General features: G+C 43.8%; 1 pseudogene; it reads right to left on the bottom strand.

The window, feature by feature from the left end:
- Nucleotides 1-10498: 10498 nt before the first annotated feature.
- On the bottom strand, nucleotides 10499-11456 carry LOC149972848 (ankyrin repeat domain-containing protein SOWAHC-like; annotated as a pseudogene).
- Nucleotides 11457-17846: the final 6390 nt, after the last annotated feature.

Genomic DNA, 17846 nt, shown 5'->3' with positions numbered 1-17846 from the left:
CTTATCGGCAGACTCAACAGCCTTGGTTTCTCAAATGACTGCCTCGCCTAGTTCACCAACTACTTCTCAGATAGAGTTCAGTGTGTCAAATCGGAGGGCCTGTTGTCCGGGCCTCTGGCAGTCTCTATGGGGGTGCCACAGGGTTCAATTCTCGGGCCGACTCTTTTCTCTGTATACATCAATGATGTCGCTCTTGCTGCTGGTGATTCTCTGATCCACCTCTATGCAGACGACACCATTCTGTATACTTCTGGCCCTCCTTTGGGCACTGTGTTAACTAACCTCCAGACGTACCTCAAAGCCATACAACTCTCCTTCCGTGGCCTCCAACTGCTCTTAAAATGCAAGTAAAACTAAATGCATGCTCGTCAACCAATCGCTGCTCGCACCTGTCTGCCCGTCCAGCATCACTACTCTGGACTGTTCTGACTTAGAATATATGGACAATTACAAATACCTAGGTGTCTGGTTAGACTGTAAACTCTCCTTCCAGACTCACATTAAGCATCTCCCATTCAAAATTAAATCTAGAATCGGCTTCCTATTTCGCAACAAAGCAACCTTCACTCATGCTGCCAAACATATCCTTGTAAAACTGACTATCCTACCGATCCTTGACTTCGGCGATGTCATTTACAAAATAGCCTCCAACACTATACTCAACAAATTGGATGCAGTCTATCACAGTGCCATCCATTTTGTCACCAAAGCCCCATATACTACCCACCACTGCGACCTGTATGCTCTCGTTGGCTGGCCCTCGCTTGATATTCGTCGCCAAACCCACTGGTTCCAGGTCATCTATAAGTCTTTGCTAGGTAAAGCCCTGCCTCATCTCAGGTCACTGGTCACCATAGCAGCACCCACCCATAGCACGTGCTCCAGCAGGTATATTTCACTGGTCACCCCCAAAGCCTATTCCTCTTTGGCCACCTTTCCTTCCAGTTCTCTGCTGCCAATGACTGGAACAAATTGCAAAAATCACTGAAGCTGGAGCCTCATATCTCCCTCACTAAATTGAAACATCAGCTGTCAGAGCAGCTCACAGACCACTGCACCTGTACATAGCCCATCTGTAAATTGCCCATCCAACTACCTCATCCCCATATTTTTTTCATTTTTTCCCCCCTTTGCACCCCAGTATCTCTACTTGCACATTCATCCACTGTACATCCATCACTCCAGTGTTTAATTGCTAAATTGTAATTTTTTTTGCCACTAGGGCCTATTTATTGCCTTACCTTCTTAATCTTACCTCATTTGCACACACTATATATAGATTTTTTCTATTGTGTTATTGACTGTATGTTTGTTTATTCCATGTGTAACTCTTTGTTGTTGTTTGGTATCGCACTGCTTTGCTTTATCTTGGCCAGGTCGCAGTTGTAAATGAGAACATGTTCTCAACTGGCCTACCTGGTTAAATAAAGGTGAACAAAAAAAATAATTAACTAATCAATTTGTTAATTTGAGTCAGTAGGCCTAAAAGCCAACTTGATCCGAAATGTGGTCGGAGAGTCACATTCTACAAGCTTCTCATTTACATGTCATTCACAATAAGGGGCTTATTGGAGCTGTCGTCAGTGACAGACTTGTAAAAATGTGCTTTAAACATTGTACATTTGTTGATTGATAGGCATACAAATACGATTATTTCTTGATACAGGTTAATTAAGCAAGGTCTATTTTTAATTTTTAGTTAACCTTTATTTAACTAGGCAAGTCAGTTAAGAACAAACTCTTATTCACAATGACGGCCTACACCGGCCAAACCCGGACAACGCTGGGCCAATTTGTGCGCCGCCCTATGGGACTCCCAATCACGGCCAGTTGTGATACAGCCTGGATGTCAACCAAGGTGTCTGTAGTGATGACTCTAGCACTGAGATGCAGTGCCTTAGACCACTGCACCTTAGACCGCCCCCAAATGATAGACATTACCAGTCAAAAGTTTAGACACATCTACTCATTCAAGGGTTTTTCTTTATTTTTACTATTTTCTACATTGTATAATATTAGTGAAGATATCAAAACTAGGAAATAACACACATGGAATCATGTAGTAACCAAAAAAGGTGTTACACAAATTAAAATATTGTTATATTTGAGATTCTTCAAAGTAGCCACCCTTTGCCTTGATGACAGCTCTTGGCATTCTCTCAACCAGCTTCATGAGGTAGTCATCTAGATAGCATTTTAATTAATAGGTGTGCCTTGTCAAAAGTTCCTTTGTGGAATATCTTTCCTTCTTAATGCATTTGAGCCAATCAGAAGTGTTGTGACAAGGTAGGGGTGGTATATAGAAGATAGCCCTATTTGGTAAAAGACCAAGTCCATATTATGGCAAGAACAGCTCAAATAAGCAAAGAGAACCGACAGTCCATAATTACTTTAGGACATGGCAGCCAGTCAATCTGGAAGATTTCAAGAACTTTGACAGTTTCTTCAAGTGCAGTCACAAAAACCATCAAGCGCTATAATGAAACTGGCTCTCATGAGGACCGCCACTTTTTCAGCTGAGAGTTACCTCTGCTACAGAGGATAAGTTCATTAGAGTTAACTGCACCTAAGAAATTGCAGCCCAAATAAATGCTTCAGAGACTTCAAGTGACAGAAACATCTCAACATCAACTGTTTAGGGGAGACTGCGTGAATCAGGCCTTCATGGTCGAATTGTTGTAAAGAAACAACTATAAAAAGGACACCATTTAAAAGAAGAGACTTGCTTGGGCCAATAAACATGAGCAATAGACATTAGACCGGTGGAAATCTGTAATTCGGTCTGATGAGTCCAAATTTTAGAATTTTGGTTCCAACCGCCGTGTCTTTGTAAGACGCAGAGTAGGTGAACGGATTATCTCCGCATGTGTGGTTCCCACCATGAAGCATGGAGGAGGAGGTGTGATGGCGTGGGGGTGCTTTGCTGGTGACACTGTCAGTGATTTATTTATAATTCAAGGCACACTTAACCAGCATGGCTACCACACCATTCTGCAGCGACACACCATCCATCTGGTTTGAGCTTTGTGGGACTATCATTTGTTTTTCAACAGGACAATGACCCAACACACTTCCGGGCTCTGTAAGGCCGATTTGACACAGAAGGAGAGTGATGGGGTGCTGCATCAGATGACCTGGCCTGTACAATCACCCAACCTTAACCCATTTGAGATGGTTTGGGATGAGTTGGACCTATACTATTTAGTGTTATGGAGCATGTTCTGTGGACAGTTATTAAAAGACTCCATTTACACTCTATTTCGACTCTCCTGCGCCTGACTTCCTTGCCACCTATACACACGGCGCTGACACGCAGAGTGAAGGAAAAGTAGCCAACAAGTGCTCAGCATATGTGGGAACTCTTTCAAGACTGTTGGAAAAGTATTCCAGGTGAAGCTGGTTGAGAGAATGCCAAGAGTGTGCAAAGCTGTCATCAAGGCAAAGGGTGGCTACTTCGAAGAATCTCAAATCTCAAATATAATATCAAATATATGGAATGGCATCAAACTATGTGTTTGATGTATTTGATACCATTCCACCTCAGCCATTAACACGAGCCCGTCCTCCCCAGTTAAGGTACAACCAACTTCTTGTGGTGACATCGCAAGGTCAGAGGTGATGAAATGGTTTGGAATGCTGCTACAGACTCTGACCGACAGGTTAACGATCTCATCTCCTATTGTGTGTTTAGAGAACTAATGAGAGAAGGGAATGAGAATGAAAAGAAAAGGAGAGGAAGAGTAGACTGTCACCCAGGGGTCGGAGGGGCTGTGTACCTTATGGACTGTAGTTTGGTCCAGGTGTGTGTGTGTGTCTAGCTGACAGACCTTAATTTGACCCAAAGGTTGTCTGCCAGATCTCCATGGGTGGTTTGATGGCGAAAATGTGGTTGCAGTTCGTCAAATGGTGGCTCGAGGTCAGAGATCGCAAACTGGGCCGCATCTTCGATCACCTTCCTGATCTCTAAATCTATCTCCTGTAGGGAGGAAGGGAGGAAGGATGGAAAGAAAACATTTACAGTGCCTTGCAAAAGTATTCATCCACCTAGGTGTTTTTCCTATTTTGTTGCATTACAACCTGTAAATTAAATAGATTTTTATTTGGATTTCATGTAATGGACATACACAAAATATTCCAAATTTGTGAAGTGAAATTAAAAATATAACTTGTTTCAAAAAACGATTTTAAAAAACAACTGAAAAGTGGTGCGTGCATATGTATTCACCCCCTTTGCTATGATGCCCCTAAATAAGATCTGGTGCAACCAATTACCTGCAGAAGTCACATAATTGGTTAAATAAAGTCCATCTGGGTGTAATCTAAGTGTCACTTGATCTCAGTATAAAAACACCTGTTCTAAAAGGCCCCAGAGTCTGCAACACCACTAAGCAAGGGGCACCACCAAGCAAGCGGCACCATGAAGACCAAGAAGCTATCCAAACAGGTCAGGGACAAAGTTGTGGAGAAGTACAGATCAGGGTTGGGTTGTAAAAAAAATATCAGAAACCTTGAACATCTCACGGAGCACCATTAAATCCATTATTTAAAAAATGAAAGAATGTGGCACAACAAACCTGCCAAGAGGGGGCCGCTCACCAAAACTCATGGACCATGCAAGGAGGGCATTAATCAGAGAGGCAACAAAGAGACCAAAGATAACCCTGAAGGAGCTGCAAAGCTCCACAGCGAAGATTGTAGTATCTGTCCATAGGACAACTTTATGCCGTACATTCCACAGAGCTGGGCTTTACGGAAGAGTGGCCAGAAAAAAAGCCATTGCTTAAAGAAAAAAATAAGCAAACACGTTTGGTGTTCGCCAAGAGGTATGTGGGAGACTCCCCAAACAACATATGGAAGAAGGTACTCTGGTCAGATGAGACTAAAATGTTGCTTTTTGGCCATCAAGGAAAACACTATGTCTGGCACAAACCCAACACCTCTCATCACCCCGAGAACACCATCACCACAGTGAAGCATGGTGGCAGCATCATGCTGTGGGGATGTTTTTCATTGGCAGGAACTGGGAAACTGGTCAGAATTGAAGGAATGTTGGATGGTGCTAAATACAGGGAAATTCTTGAGGGAAAGCTGTTTCAGTCTTCCAGAGATTTGAGACAGGCATGGAGGTTCATCTTCCAGCAGGACAATGACCCTAAGCATACTGCTAAAGCAACACTCGAGTGGTTTAAGGGGAAACATTGAAATGTCTTGGAATGGCCTAGTCAAAGCCCAGACCTCAATCCAATTGAGAATCTGTGGAATGACTTAAATATTGCTGTACACCAGTGGAACCCATCCAACTTGAAGGAGCTGGAGCAATTTTGCCTTGAAAAATGGGCAAAAATCCCAGTGACTAGATGTGCCAAGCTTATAGAGACATACCCCAAGAGACTTGCAGCTGTAATTTCTGTAAAAGGTGGCTCTACAAAGTATTGACTTTGGGGGGGTGAATAGTTAAGCACGCTCAAGTTCTGTTTTTCTTGTCTTATTTCTTGTTTGTTTCACAATTGTTTTTATTTTGCATCTTCAAAGTGGTAGGCATGTTATGTAAAATCAAATGATACAAACACCCCAAAAAAAACCTCAATTTTAATTATAGATTGTAAGGCAACAAAATAGGAAAAATGCCAAGGGGGGTGAATACTTTCGCAAGCCACTGTATATGTCACTCCCTTTGGTTTATTCCCCAGTCGTCATCGTTTCTGTTTCTGTTCTATGTCTGTTTGTGTTTCTTGTTTTGTTCATTTATTAATTAAATGTATTCACTCCCTGAACCTGCTTCCCGACTCTCAGCGTACATCGTTACATGCATACATTTGCAGAAAGTAGTTTTGAATGCATTTTTTTGAAGGGAAACAATACCAGTCTTGAACTTTTTTGGCAACATAGTGATATGTTCTTATATACTGTACAATGAGGAACTCAAATACAAAATACTAGTCTTCTCCCATTTTTTAACCATTGCCCCCACCCACAAGGTGTATAAACAACAACAATAAATAAGAATAAAATAAGATAATAGATACAAAACAAAAACGTGAAGAGCATAAATCAATCAACACTAATTTGCATATGTAGGAGAGTATGCAAGTGTGTGTGCATGGACTTTGCAGATGTATCTCTTACATGTGCAGCACATAATGTTTGTTTTACAGTCCTTTGGGGGGCAGAATTGGCATCTCCTCCTCTTGCCTGCCCCAGCTGCAGCCTCAGGTGGATCAGGACAAGATTCAGCCCCCTAAACAGTCTTCACAAGCGCTGCAGAGGCTGCTGTGCGGTGGAGGTGCTCCCTTCTTTGAATGTATGGGGTTACAAGTGCCTTTCACAGCTGCATCCAGATAGGGTTGATCTTGTTCCATATTACGAAGGCTTTGTATGAGCACACATCAATGATGTTATGGAAGATGACCAGGGGCCAGCGGGCAGTCATCCTCCTGCAGCTGTAAGTGCCAATCACCTTGTCCAGGTTGTTCACGCCTCCTTTATTGTGGTTGTAGTCCAGGATGATGGCTGGCTTCCTGTTCTCACGATCATTGATCTCAGCTGTTTTGCGTAGGGTGCTCAGGAGGACCACATTCTTGTTCCTCTTTGGGAAGTAAGAAACTCGAGTGGTGGTGGGGGTGAAGGCAAACTTTGATGAGAAGGCCTCTCTCCCCCTTGCTGCGAGGAGTGCAGGGGGGAGCTCAGGCTTGTTCTTTCTAACTGTGCCAACCATGGTGATCTTCCTCTTCGGGAGTTTCTGGCTGAGTTCAATCAGTAGCAAACAATCTCAATTTCTCATTGTGTGTGTGTGTCTTTGTCGTTATTGTGGTGTGTAAATTATTTTATAACTGCCAGCTCAAAGATGACCCGTAGACAATCTTTGTACCCTGGTGGTGTACAGCTTTCATGGAAATATGAACAAAGGCGATGTTTTGCTTTTTACAATGTTGGGGTCACTCTAGGAAAAGTCATTACATTTCAAGTGGGAAAAATATAATTTAGGGGTTTTTCTCTGCTGTTGAACATAGTGGCGGGTCATTTTTTACCCTTAAGACAACACAAGGGTTAAGACAGTTGATGAGGTAATAAAACATTTATAAGTTACAGTCTTCAAGAATCAATGTCTATATATCAATAATTGTACAGTCCACAAATTGTTAGTACCAATCCCATATTGTCCCTTTAAATAAATGCAGTAAAATAGTTTCAGTCCTACACATCATCATCATATTATGTAAAGTACTTCCATATCTCACCACTGTTGTATTGTGAATCTGTAAATGAGTCACAATAGTTGCATAGTCTGCTGAAGATTTCTTCACACAAAAGTTGCAGCTGTACAGTCCTGTGTTTCGGAATTGTGCACAGGTTCAGGGTCTGTGCCCGACTTTAGTACCATAACATGCTTCCCGAGTGAGGGTTGTAAACAGTATCACTATACGCACATATCAAAGCACTGTCAGAATTATGCATGCAACAAATTCCTTAGTATTCCATACGTTTAACTTGTAGTGAATACAAAATACAGTCGGCACACAACGCCGATACCAGTGTACAACTTCATCTAATTAGCTAAAGTTGAAACTGGTTAAAAAGTTCGAGCGTACTGACGAGCAGGCAACTACTACATCCTTGTGTGGTATTTGTTGTTAGCTTGAATTCCTGATGTCTCTTTGGAAACGTTAATGTCAATATCAATTAACATTAGCTAGCTAGCTATATTCTAACATAACAGCTTTCCACTTATCTGTAGCTATCCGATTATGTTGCCTTCAAAAAAAAATAACAACTTGGTTAGGTAACGTGTCTAATTGAACCGGTTGAGAAGGAACAAAGATATAGATGTTGCTTATATGGAAGAACTTACCGACATTGTCGAAGTCTGACTGCAGCTTTCTTCATCAATAAAAAATATGCATTTAAAATAAATGGTATCAAGAAACTTGATATCAACAAACGCCCATACCAACAACAAAAAAAAAACGTCGCTGATTACATCCTTCTCGACTCATTGGGAGTTAGACTAGAGCAAACCCAAAAGTTTCAAGTTTTATGAGTCATAATTGTCGTCCAACGACATGCTTACTGGCAGGTTCCTTCTTGACAATGCAACAACAATAACAAATAATAAAAGATAAGAATACGAACATAAAGTAAATGGCTCAATAGAATGTAATAAACATTTTAGCAAAAGTATAATATAGTCCGATATTTACACGTGTATGGGGGCAGTGTATAATCTGAGCAGTATAATACGTTGTGTGTGTGTGTGCTAAGGTGCGGAGAATCAGAGCAGGTGGTCAGTCCTGTTCAAGTGGTCAGCAGTCTGATGGCTTGTACACTATATTACCAAAAGTATGTGGACACCTGCTCATCGAACATGTCATTCCTAAATCATGGCCATTAATATGGAGTTGGTCCACCATTTGCTGCTATAACAGCCTCCACTCTTCTGGGAAGGCTTTCCACTAGATGTTGGAACATTGCTGCGGGGACTTGCTTCCATTCAGCCACAAAAACATTAGAGAGGTCGGGCACTGATGTTGAACGATTAGGCTTGGCTCGCAGTTGGCGATTCATCCCAAAGATGTTCGATGGGTTTGAAATCAGGGCTCTGTGCAGGTCAGTCAAGTTTTTCCACACCGATCTCAACAAAACATTTCTGTATTATGGACCTAGCTTTGTGCACGGTGGCATTGTCATGCTGAAACAGGAAATGGCCTTCCCCAAACTGTTGCAACAAAGTTGGAAGCACAGAATCGTCTAGAAGGTCATTGTATGCTGTAGCGTTAAGATTTCCCTTCACTGGAACTAAGGGGCTTAGACCAAACCATGACAAACAGCCCCAGACCATTATTCCTCCTCCAACAAACCTGGTGAAGCGTGATTCATCACTCCAGAGAATGCGTAACCACTGCTCAAGAGTCCAATGGCTGCAAGCTTTACACCACTCCAGCCGACACTTGGCATTGAGCATGGTGATCTTAAGCTTGTGTGCGGCTGCTCGGCCATGGAAACCCATCTCATGATGCTCCAGACATACAGTTCATGTGCTGATATTGCTTCCAGAGGCAGTTTGGAACTTTGTAGTGAGTGTTGCAACCGAGGACCTACAATTTTTACACGCTACGCACTTCTGCACTCTGCAGCCCCATTCTGTGAGCTTGTGCGGCCTACCACTTCGCGGCTGAGCCGTTGTTTCTCCTAGATGTTTCCACTCCACAACAACAGCACTTACAGTTGACCGGGACAGCTCTAGCAGGGCAAAAATTTTACGAACAAACTTGTTGGAAATGTGGCATCCTATGACGGTGCCACGTTGAAAGTCACTGAGCTCTTCAGTAAGGCCATACTACTGCCAATGTTTGTCTATTGAGATTGCATGGCTGCGTGCTCGATTTTATACACCTGTCAGCAATGTGTGTGGATGAAATAGCCAAATCCACTAATATGAATGGGTGTCCACATACTTTTGTATATATAGGGTAGATAGAAACGGTCTCTGAGCCTGTTGGTATCAGACCTCATTCTCCGATACCATCTGCCCGATGGTAAGGGAGAGAACAGCTCGTGGCTGGGGTGTGTAGGGTCATTGATGATGCTACGTGCCTTCCTCAGGCACCGTTTCATGTAGATGTCCTGGATGGGTGGGAACAAGGTCCCAGTGATGTACGTCTTCCACCCACCCGAGGGCCTAGCAGTCTTGGGCGGAGCAATTCCCTTACAAGGCCGTGATGCAACTGGTCAGGATGGTCATGATGGTGCAGCACTAGAAGGCCCGGGGCGACATGCTGATTTCCTTCAGCCAGCTTAGGAAGTGGAGACGCTGTTGCACCCTCTTGACAAGAGTGTTGGTCCATGAAAAGAACTTGGTGATGTGGACGCCGAGGAACTTAAAACTCATTACTCTCTATTGCAGTCCCGATGATGTGGATTGGGGCATGTTCCCTTCTCTGCTTCCTGAAGTCAACAATCAACTCCTTTGTTTTGCTGACATTGAGGGAGAGGTTGCTGTCATGACACCACAATACCTCCTCCTTATAGGCTGTCTCGTCATTGTTAATCAGGTCTACAGCTGTGGTGCCATCAGAAAACTTGATGATGGAGTTGGTGTTGTGCACAGCCACGCAGTCGTGGCTGAACAGTGTGTACAGCAGAGGACTGAGGACACACCCCTAGGGGCCTCAGTGTTACAAGTCAGTGTGGAGGAGCTGTTGTTGCCAATCCTCACAACCTGTGGTCTGCCCGTCAGGAAGTCCAAGATCCAGTTGCAGAGGGCAGTGTCCAGACCCAGGGCTCTGAGTTTGGTGTCAAGCTTGGAAGGAACAACTGCATTCTTACATAGATGTTCCTCTTGTCCAGATGTGTTACGCCTGTGTGAATAGCGATGGAAATGACATCTTCCGTTGATCTGTTAGAGCGGTAGGCTAACTGGAGTGGGTCCAGTGTGCCTTGCATGCTGGCCTTGATGTGGGCCATGACCAGCCTCTCTAAGTATTTCATGATGGGGCAATAGTCATTTGGGCATGTCACCTTGTTGGACGATGGTGGTCTCCTTAAAGCAGGTGGGGACTAGAGGCAGGGACAGGTTGAAGATGTCAGAGAAGACACCCGCCAGCTGGTCAGCACATACTCTGAGGACGCGGCCAGGGATGCTATCTAGGAAACACAGAGTTTTCCTCACTTCAGCCTCGGAGAGCGAAAGCATTTGGCTGCCGGAGCAGCGAGGTGTGAGGACAACACATTTCCTACCTGTGTGTGTCCATGCATAGCGGCCAGGTGAAGGGGAGTGTACCCAGCACTAGAGCGTACATTTTAACATCCACAGGAACATTGTTCTGCTTGGCTTGCTCCAGTAGCTGTATCAACAGTTCCTTGTTGCCCTACTTGGTAGCCCAGTGGAGGCAGAAGAAGCCAGTCACAAAGTCCCTCTTGGTCTGCAAGCTAGGGTCCAGGATTAGCAGTGGAAACGAACGTCCCACTTGCAGTCCGAAGCACACAGTATCCACTCGTGCTCCCGGGGTTCCAGGGCCACTGAGACACAGTCCCTGTTTGCAGACGACAGCAGGGAGGCAGAGTCACCTTCGCTCCTGACAGTCTCTGAGACGAGAGCCGTGGTTGAACAAAGACTGACGTACCTGGAGACAGACAAAGACGGAAAGGAACAATTAGTAGGCTACATCTCGGAAATGGCAGCCTAAACAACTTGAGACCAGAGCCAGTGTGAAAAATCTGTACAAAAAACTAAAACACAAAAGAACGGTGTGTGATTTAATGTGTGTGTGTGTGTGTGTATGTTTGTGTGTGTAGCCTACCTGTGGGGAGCTGCTCATCATCAGCTCTATGAAGTTCCTTCAGCTGCTCTTGGGGGTGTTCCCGTCTCTGTCTAGCCCCTCCCACCTGGCATCCTCTGTCAGAGAGCTGGACAGAAGAGCCCTCTGGGAGTCCCGGGAGGTCCTCCTACTTCCCCTCATCTGCACCTGGCCAGCTAACACACCAGAGTCTGTCTCTATTGCTGGAGCTGACTATATCCTCCTCCTGCACTGTTCCCACCACACCCCCCGTTGCCTTTACACTCTCCATCATCGTCGCCAGGGTCTGTGCGCATCACTGAGATTGTGCTGCTCTTCTTCAAACACAAATTTCACTCCATCCTCCAGCTTCACAAAAGCAGTTTAACCTTTCATTGTACAGTGTTTTCTTTGACGGAACAATTTTTCACATTGATTCAAAATGATCAATCAGGTCTATGTTTGACCACACCTCCTCTCTGTTAGGAACTGCAGCACGGCTTGTTCTGTGGACTCAGTCGCCATTTAGAATAGTGGAAATTACTAACACGATAATAACTATTTAAAAACCAATGACATCATCCTCATTCCTGCTCTCCGATTCTCTCCTTTAAAGAGTCACTTCTGGTCAGTAAGAAAATTAAAACATTCAAAGAAATGTTTATTTCTATACTTTTTCTATATATATATATTAATTTATGGGCCATGGAAAAGGAAATATTCTACAAAAAGAAAATAAGGGACTTCTCTGACATGTACTTGGGTCTGAAATTGATCACAGTAGCCATTTTGGATCCAAAGTTCCATTTGAAATGAACAAAGGTTCAGAACCCTGACAGAACCATAATGGTAGAAGTGGCAGGTTTTGATTTGGATAATACCAATTGTTGTGTTGGAAGAGCGATACTTTTTTTTTAATCAACAACAAAGTTTATTCACTATCACTTAAGTATGGTGGCCCTTAAGGATAACAATACAGTGAGTCAAAAGACCCAAACAATAAACTCACAGGAGCTAAATAATGAACATAACACCCCCCCCCCCCCCCCCCCCGCCCCGCCCAAAAGCCTATTTATGAAAGGTAGTATCAAAGTCCTGAAATCGCCCAGGACGTGCACAAGCCCTGACAGGTCTGGGAGCAGTGGCCACGTACGGTGTGTTCACTGGAACACGAACACTGCTTAGACAGCTGGTGTGCCAACGAGGTCCATCTGGCAGTTGAAATATCACTGAGCCCAGTTGACGACTGACCTGACTTGGAGAGCACCAGAACGTGCTCAGTTTCTTGGCCCGGTGAGGACAACGTGCTCTGACCCAGTCAGACATTTCAGTGATTGGTGGCTGAGCTTTATGCTTCTTGTCGTGCTGAGGCTTCCGCATTGAAGACCCAACTGCTGAGCGAGGTAGCAGTCAGTGCCCTTGGTGGGCGAAGTCTGGTGAGGGGCAGCACAAGCTCGCACCCTAACATGAGTGAGGCGGGGGAGACTCCCATAGTGGAATGACAAGCTGCACACTAGTAAAAAGGGGTCTGGGAGACTGCAGTACCCAGAGAGCACCCTTTGGCTGTGCGCGCACAGTCCATTTTTTAGGGATTGATTAAATCTTTCCACCCCCCATTCACCTGCGGGTGACAGAAAGCAATATGGCTGTGGGTGACACTTTTGGCTGCGAGATGAGGTGAAGTGTTTAGACAGGGTCATTGTCTCTGGTAATGGCAGGTCCCAGGGAGCAAAGAGCTGATCAAGAAAGTTGACGATGGTCTCCGCTGTGACTGTGCCCATTGCTGTGACTTCGGGCCATTTCGAGTAAGGATCATACAGCACCACGAGGAACCTGTCCCTCCCCACAGACATCAACCTTTAGGTGCACACAAGGCCTAGTTGGCCAGTCCAGAGGTTGTAGAGGGGGAGTGGTAAGGGTGCCAGTGTTCCCACTGATGTGACATGACGTGCAGGAAGCTCTTCAAGGCCACAATCTATGTCAGGCCACCCCACCATGTCACGGCACCTCTGTTACAGTTTGACGATGCAGAGATGACCTTCGTGCATCATCGCCCTTACACAACCCCTGAGGGCCGTGTGCGATGCAGGCATGATAGTTTGTTTTTATTTTTTATTTTTTTGAATTTTACTCCTTTTCGTCCCCAATTTCGTGGTATCCAATTGTTGTCTCATCGCTACAACTGGGGTGATGAGGAGGAAACACCGTGCACCTGGCCACCTTGGTTAGAGTACACTGCCCGCCACAGGAGTCGCTGGTGCGCGATGAGACAAGGACACCCCTACCGACCAAGCCCTCCCTAACCCAGGCGACGCGTCGCCCCACGGACCTCCCGGTCGCGGCCGGTTACGACAGAGCCTGGGCACGAACCCAGGGACTCTGATGGCACAGCTGGCGCTGCAGTACAGCGCCCCTAACCACTGCGCCACCCGGGAGGCCCTGATAGTTTGTTTTTCATCCTTGTTAATGACTTCAGTTCTGATGGGGCACAGGAAGGCCATCCGTTCTTGATGTACTCAATGAGTGTGTTAAATGATGGTTCTGCAGTCGACGTGTCCTCCAGTTCCTGCAGGGACACCGTGTTCTATAGAGGAGAGTAGATGAGATGCACAAACTCCTCTTCACCATCTGTCACCATCTGAGTAGATGGGGCGAGACAGGAACTCTACTACAACATTGTATTTTCCTGGAGTGAACTGTATTTGGAAATTGTTGTAGGCAATCTGACCGCCTAGGGGAGACAGAGGGGCCTCTGTCTTTCTTGTACCTGGGTGTTGGACGTTTTTTTCAATCCGCTGATCTCTTATCAGTTGACATATCTTTCAAATCAGCAATAAACTGTCTATCTGACTCACTAATTCGCTGATGTCTTTGTTTGAACAGAAGCCGTCTCAGTAGAACATTTAGAGATTTCAAAAATGTTTAGCTGCTATTGTTTCTTTGTATGAGACCGCAGGATCCAAAATGCTGAAATTGCAGCGCCCTTCCTCCCTGAGGCAGTGTAGGAGGATAGCACGTTTCCTGGTGCCGGCAACGGTATCCAGTCCTATGGCTAGAAGGTACGTTTCAAATAGCCTTTCCATTGCTCACAGGGAATGACAGGATTGCCTGGGTGAGGTAGAAATGGGTCTAGAGCAGGCAGAAAGAGGGTGGGGATGATAGGTGCGAGATCAGCCATCCTGGTCGCCAATAATTTTTGTAAGCACAATGTTATCGATGTGCAAAAAAACCCACTGCAGTTCACAATGCATACATGTAGTCTACATGGCAAAAATCCAAAATGTTCCATAAAATTACATTTTATTTGTGTGAATATCAGAGTCAAATGTATAAGTCAACTAATTATTGACCAGTAGGCCTAGTTTATTTGATCGTGGCTGACTGTTGACATAGTTAAAAGGTTGATCAGAAAATCTATCAGGAATCTGAATAAACTCAGTTCCTCTCTGTTAGAACTTATACAGAGAGGAAATTAGAACTTTGTTAGATATTTTTTATTGATCACTGAAACTATGGACTAAAAGTGTTATTGGATAACGATTTTAATATCTAAACAAAAGTTGTATTTTTCATGATTAGATCTGCCTCCATCTGTTTGTTTTCTCTGCTGTGTCTTGGGCATTGTTGATATCTGTGGCTGCAGTGTGGTACTGAGACACTAGAGGGCTCTAAGTAACTGCAAAGAGAAACTGACCTGCACTATAATACAGTATATTTCTTCCTCAAAAATGATTTCTTATCGTCATTGGTGATTTAGTTCTTCACAGTTCTGGAAGAGATGTAAACATGACATTGTGCACTTGTGTTAGACTACAGGACGTTCCATGACTAAATGAGGTGTAACAGTGGCTCTTTGTGAAACTCCTCTCAATGGAACACTCAGAATAAAAAAAGAAAACAAGTTATTTTCATCAACTTCTCATCATCTTATCAAGATTGTTTTTCTTTACAACTATTTTTCAGGTGATGTGTCCGTAGACTATAAAAGGTGTTTTCTGCCATACTGAGATGATCTATTATCTGCAGTGTTCCCTTCATGAAGCTCTATGCACCTCACCTTCTCCTGGCAGCCGGCTGTGCTGCCTGTAGCGATGTGCAGTTGCAAAGTAATCATTCTTTGTGAACGACTATTTTTACTGACTCGAGTCATAATTAATTTTTCTGAGGGACTTGTTCATTTTAGTTTTAGTCGAGCTCGAGAACGAATCGTTTGGAGTGGGGGCCGCAGTTAGCAAGCATGTTGGCGGCAGCATCATGCTGTGGGGATGTTTTTCAGTGACAGGGACTGGGAGACTAGTCAGGATCGAGGGAAAGATGAATGGAGCGAAGTACAGAGATCCTTGATGAAAACCTGCCCCACAGTGCTCAGCACCTCAGACAGGGACGAAGGTTCACGTTCCAACAGGACAACGACCCTAAGCACACAACCAAGACAACACAGGAGTGGCTTCGGGACAAGTCTCTAAATGTCAAGGGGTCTGAATACATTCCGAATGCACTGTATATTTACACTACGAGTCAAAGTTTTGGACATACATATTACATTTTTTACTATTTTTGACATTGTAGAATAATAGTGAAAACATCAAAACTATGAAATAACACATGGAACCATATTTTATACTTGAGATTCTTCAAAGTAGCCACCCTTTGCCTTGAAGACAGCTTTGCACACTCTTGGCATTCTCTCAACCAGCTTCACCTGGAATTATTTTCCAACAGTCTTGAAGGAGTTGCCACATATGCTGAGCACTTCTTGGCTGCTTTTCCTTCACTCTATTTTCCAACTCAACTCAAATCTCAATTGGGTTGATGTCGGGTGATTGTGGAGGTCAGGTCATCTGATTAAAGCACCATCACTCTCCTTCTTGGTCAAATAGCCCTTACATAGCCTGGAGGTGTGTTGGGTCATTGTCCTGTCGAAAACCAAATTGTAGTCCCACTAAGCGCAAACCAGATGGGATGGCATATCGCTGCAGAATGCTGTGGTAGCCATGCTGGTTTAGTGTGCCTTGAATTCTAAATAAATAGCTGACAGTGTCACCAGCAAAGCACCCCCACACCATCACACCTCCTCCTCTGTGCTTCACGGTGGGAAGCACACATATGGAGATCATCCGTTCACCTACTCTGCGTCTCACAAAGACACGGAGGTTGGAACCAAAAATCTAAAATTTGGACTCATCAGACCAAAGGACAGATTTTCACCTGTCAAATGTCCATTACTTGTATTTCTTGGCCCAAGCAAGTCTCTTCTTCTTATCGGTGTCCTTTAGTAGTGGTTTCTTTGGAGAAATTCGACCATGAAGAGCTGATTCACGCAGTCTCCTCTGAACAGTTGATGTTGAGATGTGTCTGTTACTTGAACTCTGTGAAGCATTTATTTGGGCTGCAATTTCTGAGGCTGGTAACTCTAATGAACTTATCCTCTGCAGTAAAGGTAACTCTGGGTCTTCCTTTCCTGTGGTGGTCCTCTTGAGAGACAATTTCATCATAGCACTTGATGGTTTTTGTGGCTGCACTTGAAGAAACTTTCAAAGTTCTTGAAATTTTCCGAATTGACTGACCTTCATGTCTTAAAGTAATGATGGACTGTAGTTTTTCTTTGCTTATTTGAGCTGTTCTTACTATAGTATGGACTTGATCTTTTACCAAATAGGGCTATCTTCTGTATACCACCCCTACCTTGTCACAACACAACTGATTGGCTCAAACACATTAAGAAGGAAAGATATTCCACAAATGAACTTTTAACAAGGCACACCTATTAATTGAAATGCATACCAGGTGATTACCTCATGAAGCTGGTTGAGAGAATGCCAAGAGTGTGCAAAGATGTCATCAAGGCAAAGGGTGTTAACACTTTTTTGGTTACTACATTATTCCATATGTGTTATTTCATAGTTTTGATGTCTTCACTATTATTCTACAATGTAGAAAATAGTAAAAATAAAGAAAAACCCTTGAATGAGTAGGTGTGTCCAAACTTTTGACCGGTACTGTATATAAAGAAATTGCAGGGGGCAGTTTGGGAAAAAATGTATCCCGTGTGGATAGGGCTGTAGCCTTAATAATAGTTCCTGCAGAATTAAAACATTCTTGCAGTAAAGTATACACTAAATGTAGGCAAAATTTGGACTTTGGAACAGGAGTGGAGAAATGTGATTTATTTCTTTGAGAGAATGCAATGCTCAGTTAGATACAATCAGTAGAGGTGCTGTATTCATCATAAAAGTGTCATAAAAGCTGATAGTATTCAACCACGTAAAATATGCATCGAAGCCGAACTGAAATCAGAAACCAAAATAGAAACACATTGGGTTGTTCTCTTAGCCTGCTTTACCCATACAACCGGTCAAATTGATATCATTTGGACATTTAGCACAGAAAATCTTTTCTGTTTTTTTTTGCTTTCTATTTTCTCCCCAGTCCCTAAACGTCTATGCTCCGTGGAAGATGACAGATAACTTTACCAATGTCAACTAGATTGAAGCATTCTTTCCATCGATCTATTACATTATTCTGTTGAGCAAGGGTTTATTTAGTCGTCTAGGGCAACATATAATGACAAAA

The sequence above is a fragment of the Oncorhynchus mykiss genome, chromosome 22 (genome assembly GCF_057628025.1).
Source record: "Oncorhynchus mykiss isolate SJ-2025 chromosome 22, ASM5762802v1, whole genome shotgun sequence".
Lineage (NCBI taxonomy): Eukaryota > Metazoa > Chordata > Actinopteri > Salmoniformes > Salmonidae > Oncorhynchus > Oncorhynchus mykiss.
This window is presented reverse-complemented; position numbering and strand designations above follow the sequence as displayed.